A 6,846-nucleotide genomic window follows, 5' to 3' on the forward strand; every position below is an offset into this window, starting at 1 on the left:
GAGTAAGGAATAAAAGATGCTTCCAAAATATATTTACCTCTAGTAGCACTTCCTCAACTGTAATTACATGTTTACATGCCTGTCTACACCTGCTCCTTTAAGGCAGGTTACAAAGTTTTGGGTATCATCATATTTAAGCATCGAGATGTGCTGAGGAGTCTCTAGTGTTTGGAGGCATTTTTATGTCTTATTTGCAAGAGAGTAGGAGAAGCGACCTAATAATTTTATTTTCATCATTAGGGTAAATTATCACATGACTACTGCCCTATACTTTTGAAAGAAGATGAAGTAAGATGTTGAATAAATAAATGAAGTTTCAATTGCCATCATCAACTTGCTTCCTAATTAATAGTATTTGAAAAGATAACTGCTTTCTGAATACAGGTGATTACAAAAACTTTATGAAATAAAGTTATTAAAAAGTCTATTTAAAATACATGAACATGCCAAGTCTATCAAAGTATGAATACAATGCAAATTTACTATTGTGATAAAGTTATAGATTTGCTGTAGCTATATAAGCTAATACACACAGAATAAACAACACAATAGAAATATATCAAAATATTAATGATGGTTATCTCAAATAGTGATATTATGGGTAATTTGCCTTTTTTGTATTTTCCATATTTTTAAAACAATAAACTGTAGTGTTTAAAAGGGAAACTAAATGCTATTTTTACCATATCTTAGATGAAACTATTCTCACCTTTCATGTTTTTCCATATACTTCACAATGTCAATCTCCATTATTCTCATAAGAGAAGGTGATAGGACTACTATTCTTTGTCTCTTTAGGACATTCTGTAACAGATAAATTTAATGATTATTTCATGATTACACTGTAGAGCAAATGCTATTACCTATACCCACTTTCTTTTAAAGCAGAGCAAATGGGAAAATTATTTTGTCTTCAAATTTTAGGGATAGTATGCTCTAAACTATTGCTCATAAATTATAATTTTAAAGGAAATTTTATGCCAAAAAACAAGAAAGTATTTTTCTTATAAAAATATCTGTACAGCTACATTTTCTTATGAAAATTAAGATGCTGAAAATATTCCATTTTTAACAGAGTTGATTAAATATAAAATATTAAAAAGTAAAATAAAGCAGATATAATGCTGTACTGAAACACAAGAAAAAAATTAAAATTCTGATATTAAAATGGTTAATATAATCATAGTTAATTCTGATACATAATTTTTGAAATATAAATATTAAATCTTGTCAAGTTAATGGTATAAAGATATGTATTTTCAGATTTTTGGTAACTAATTCTTTAAATCGGTAAGGTCAGTGTTTTCTTATTGTAAACCTAACTTAGTCACTAGTTTCTTAAGAGAAGGAAGAATGTAGATAATTTATACATGAAGTATGAGGCTTAACATGTGGCTCAAATACCATAATCCCAAATGAATTACTAAAAGAAAGAAAGATGTGATAGAATTATTTAGTGTTGCATAAAAGGTAGCCTTACATTTGGTGTAATTCAATCATTTCCTCATATTTTTTAAAAGGTTAGCTTATTCCTCCCACGAAGTGATTTTGTCTAGACAAAGGAAACAACCAGCTATTTTTGTTAAAGTTCTCTTTGTTAAAATGATTAGATATGTTAGTTGTCTTAGTTCTGAGACACAATTATAGTTTTATTAAAATTAAATCAAACAAGTCCATATCATCATATTCTTGTTATTTCTTAAACCTACCTATACATTTGGATAGGGCCCCAAAATTTAGTTTTAAAGATACACAGGTTTTTTCTGGAAGGCACATGCTTTAGAAAGTATTATCATAGAACATTCCCTACATATTTCTTTCCTGCTTTCATGATCATGGTATTGTTTTCTAAAATATAAAGTGGTATTTCAAAATTACAGAAATATTTACAGCATAAGAAATAATGTTGTTTTCATGAAATATAAAGATCAAAGACATATTTGCAGTAAAGAATTTCAGTGTGCCTATACATTTACATATGTTTTTTTATAGTCACTCTATTTAGTTCATATTACACAGTTCAACTAAGTGTAACAGATACAAAAATAACAATGTCTTAAACTAGAAAGAAAGTCCAAACTATGGAGGCACTGTGCAGTGTCAAGACTCTGGCTCCTTCCCTCTTGTTCCTCTTCTATCTCTAGGGTGGCGTCCTCCTTCTCAGGGTCCAAAACTGCCCACTGCCACATTTACAGTCTCATTCTTTAAAAAAATGGATATGGCAGGCAGTCAACAGCACAGTCCTTCCTCTTAAGGGTACATCCTGGAAAACACATCCATTACCTTTTAATGTAGCTCATAGGCCATAATTTTATCTTAGAGCTACACGTTGCTAACAAGGAGACTGGAATTTATAGCTTCTATTCTCAGTGGCCATGTGACCAATTAAAAATAAGGAACTCTGTCTCTATCAAAGAAGAGAGGAATGTATACTGAGAGAAAAAGAGCAGTCTCTGCTCTAGTCAGATTTGCATAAATTCCAAAGTTTAGTCCCTCAAAACCACAATGAGCTATCACTTCACACCGGTTAGAATGGCTATTATCAAAAAGACAAGAAATAACCAGTGTTAGCAAGGATATGAAGAAGAAGGAACTCTGATGCACTGTTGGTGCAAATATAAAGTGGTGCAGCCACTATGGAAAACAGTATGGAGGTTCTTAAAAAAATTAAACTATCAGAGTTCCCGTCGTGGCTCAGTGGTTAACGAATCCGACTAGGAACCATGAGGTTGCGGGTTCGGTCCCTGCCCTTGCTCAGTGGGTTAACGATCCGGCGTTGCCGTGAGCTCTGGTGTAGGTTGCAGACGCGGCTCGGATCCCGCGTTGCTGTGGCTCTGGCGTAGGCCGGTGGCTACAGCTCCGATTCGACCCCTAGCCTGGGAACCTCCATGTGCCGCGGGAGCAGCCCAAAGAAATAGCAAAAAGACAAAAAAAAAAAAAAAAAAAAAAATTAAACTATGATATGAGCCAGCAATTCCACTTTAGGGTATTTATCTGAAGGAAAGGGAAAAAAATACACCTACTCAGGAACATATATGTACCCCCATGTTCACTGCATCATTATTTACAACAGCAAATACATGGAAACAACCTAAATGTACACTAATGAATGAATAAGTTGTGGTATACACACACACACACGGACTATTACCCAGTCATAAAAAAGAATGAAATTTTGCCATCTGCAACAACATGGATAGGCCTTGAGAGCACTATGCCAAGTCAAATACCAAATGATCTCTCTTACATGTGGAATCTAAAAAAACCCAAAAATTAAAAAAAAAAAAAAAAAAAAACGTTTATAGATTCAAAGAACAGACTGGTGGCTACCAGAGGCAGATTATGTGGATCTAGAAAAATTGTAATAATTAAAAGAATACTGAAACTTAGAACTTTTTCTTGACTTAGATACTATACTTGTACTAGATTGAGCATTATTATTTTGACTTTTATTCAACATAGAATATGCCTGTCATAACACCAAATTCAGGTGTAAAGTTTGGGATCTTTTCCAACCCTATAAGAGGGAGGCCCCAAATAAAGCAATACGCCTAGATTTGAGGGTTTTTGCTATAGCCAAGACTCAAAATCACAGAAACCCAGGTGAGTCTTGTTCAGTGATAAAGCCTATCAGAGGAATTAGTTACCAAAAGCAGTGGTAAAAAATATAAGAAAAAATCAGTTAACCAAAAGCATTAGTATTAATACTATTTTTAGTAGAGGTAACTTGAATTTAGTTACATTTTACATCTGTGCTTACTATTCATTTTACATTTCATTTTTTCTTTCTAGATTTATTTCCCTTCCACTTAAAATATACATCGTCGAATTTTTATTAAGAAAAGTTTCTTTAGCCGTAAATCTCTTATGTGTGAAAATTTGCTCTATTCTCGACAGTTTTTAGTTTAGTTATTTTCTCTCACCGCACTGAAGATCTTATTCCCTTGATTTCTGCTGGCTTTCAAAGCTGCTGTTACAAAGTTAGCCATATAATGAGCGTTCCTTTTGGATGGTCTGAAGCTTCTTTCTGGGTTTAAATGCTTAGGACTGCAAGTAACACAGTCACTAGATCCAAATTTAAAATTATTTTTACAGTCATTTCACACTCACATGAATTGTGGCCTACTTTATTAAGGCTGGTAATAGTAACATTGATATAGCACTCACCATGTGCCTGACACCGTGGTCAAAACAGCCCGCCTATTTTCATTCGGTTCTCACAATAATTTTTGCAGTATGCGCTCTCCTCATCTTTGTTTCGTGTGCGGAATATGAGGCTCAGGGAGGTTGGATAACCTCTGCCAGACAACTCAGCTAGTGAATGAGGGGGGTTGGGGAGAGAAAAGACTGGCGTCACGTGGAATAGCACAGACCCAGCTCAGGTGAAAACGATTCATTCTGAAGGTCAGAAGGTGCAGCGATTTGCAGCAGCCCGCTGGGCTAAGCCAGAACTACATTTCCCAGAATCCTCCTCCCAGAGGCTTCTAGTGTGTGTCAGCAGGAGGGTTTGGCGGGACTTTTGGAAGGCGGAAATGAAGCGGTCATACTCTCCAAAGGTCCTCGAGTTAACTGTGGGCAGAAGTACAGGTATAGTGCCTGCCTGTGCATTTAAGCTTGGCTTGTTGTCCCTTGCTCCATGCCGCACTCTTCTGCTAGGCAGCCAGTCCTGGTGACAAAGAGAAGCCACATCCCAACAGAGGCAAATGGAACAACCCTACAGAGACTTATCCCAGCTCGCCTTGTCCTGCCCGCACAGACAGACAAGACTGCTTCCCTTATTTCCCGGCCAACTTTCACCCTTCCATCCACGCCTGTTCTTGGGAAAGCTGGCTTCTGCATTCCCTTCTTGACCTTCTTTCTCTGGGTCTCCCACGATAGTGTGTGATCTAACTCCTCTAATATATCCCTTATCCCATGATACTCGCAGTAATCGCATCTCTCTAGTGGAACCCTGATGAACCCAGAGGAATATAGTATTAAAATATTGCACAGATAGTGTTTCAAAAACGTTTTTGAGTGTGTACTCCTTAAAATGTAGATAGTCTAGTTACTAGGCAGGGCCAGATACTTGCTTTCATGGGCCCTAGGCATTTTTGCCTTCAGAGTACCCTTTTATCCATGAAAAAAAAAAAATTATACTAAACGTTATATTTTACAACTGCTGGTATAAAAACAAATATAATCCAAGTTGGATTTCCAAGAAACACGTACTTATTTCTTCCACGTTTGAAATGAATTAGAACATTTTTGGGGGATTCTAAGAGTATCATGGACCCTAGGAACTGTGTCTATGTGACTAATAGAGAACTCCGCCCTGTTACTAGGTTTGGCAAGGAGCAAGCATTTTAGTAGCCATCCCTTGGTAATTCTTCTCATTAGGTAAATTTGGAAACCTCTGGTAGAAAATATAGGTGTCCGACGACCTCAGGGACAATCTGTGATCATGGTAAATGATAAACAACAAAAACCAAGCTTCATATGAGGCCAACACATTTGTGGGGGAAAAACGTTTTAAAAAGTATATTAACAGCAACAAAATCCACCTCTGAAAAATAGCAACAGATTGCCCACTCTTTGCCTTATGCCTGTAACATCTGATTTTTCAAGTTTTGTTCTTTCTTATGCATTGGTCTTACAATAGCATCACAATAGCACTCTTCCTGTAGGAAATAGTCCTAGACCAATGAATCTATCTTACAAGCCCCTCTGAGAATTCAGTTCCAAAAGCAAAAGAAAGTTATAATAAAGTAGGTCCATTCATAGGAGAGAATTTCCCAGACTGCTGTGCTTATAAAGCTTGAGCATAAAATTGATTTGTTTTTATTTGTTTCCTGTCTCTGAATTAAATATTAAACTCTTTCCTGGAGGGAAATAAATTGTATACTATATCCCAGGACTTAGGACAATGCTTTAACCAATGGGGACTCCTTAAGAAACGCTAATGATAAAAACCAAGAATACAAGCAAATGTAATGTTATATTTAGCCCTGAAAATAATTACAAAATGCTAAGCGGAACCAAATATTCAAGATTGTGTGTTATTGTTGTTGTTTTGGTGAAGCTATATTCTCTTAAACAACTTAGAAGTGCATATGTCTTATCTCTATTATTGGATGGTTTCTTGATTATATTTTCTTTGTATTTAGTCCCAATAGCTCCTACATATTACTGTAAATGCTGACATCTCCCTAAAGTAACATTATGTAATTAATGAGAGAAGAAAAATTTTGAATTAAGTTGTAAAAATATATTCCTGGTAATCTGTTGTGGGGGATAAACTTTTTTTTTTTTTGTCTTTTTGCCTCTTCTTTGGGCCGCTCCTGCAGCACATGGGGGTTCCCAGGCTAGGGGTCTAATCGGAGCTGCAGCCCCCAGCCTATGCCAGAGCCACAGCAACGCGGGATCCGAGCCACATCTGCAACCTACACCACAGCTCACGGCAACGCTGGATCCTTAACCCACTGAGCAAGGGCAGGGACCAAACCCGCAACCTCATGGTTCCTAGTCGGATTCGTTAACCAATGTGCCACGACGGGAACTCCACCTATTTTTCTTTTTTAAAAAAATTTTTTTATTATAGTTGATTTACAATGTTCTGTCAATTTCTGCTGTACAGAAAAGCAACCCAGTGATGAAAATATATACATTTTTCTCATATTATTTTCTACCATGTTCTATTACAAGTGATTGTATAGAGTTTCCTATGCTATACAGTACTTAGGATCTCATTGCTTATCCATTCTAAATGTAATTGTTTGCATCTATTTATCCCAAACTCCCAGTCCATTCCACTTCCTCCTCTTAACCAGTGGCAACCACAAGTCTGTTCTCCGTGTCTGTGAGTCT

At 36.2% G+C, this 6,846-nt stretch overlaps 1 long non-coding RNA gene across 1 annotated transcript in view; it reads right to left on the minus strand.

Moving 5' to 3' along the window:
• LOC110262237 overlaps positions 1–5,664 on the minus strand; it is a 52,044-nt gene extending 46,380 nt beyond the window's left edge. Inside the window, exons 1-2 of the long non-coding RNA XR_002347054.1 lie at positions 4,168–5,664; positions 710–804 (exon numbers count right to left, since the gene is read on the minus strand). This is a non-coding gene — a long non-coding RNA (uncharacterized LOC110262237). The remainder of the gene's footprint in view (positions 1–709; positions 805–4,167) is intronic.

Source organism: Sus scrofa, chromosome 9 (genome assembly GCF_000003025.6).
Source record: "Sus scrofa isolate TJ Tabasco breed Duroc chromosome 9, Sscrofa11.1, whole genome shotgun sequence".
Lineage (NCBI taxonomy): Eukaryota > Metazoa > Chordata > Mammalia > Artiodactyla > Suidae > Sus > Sus scrofa.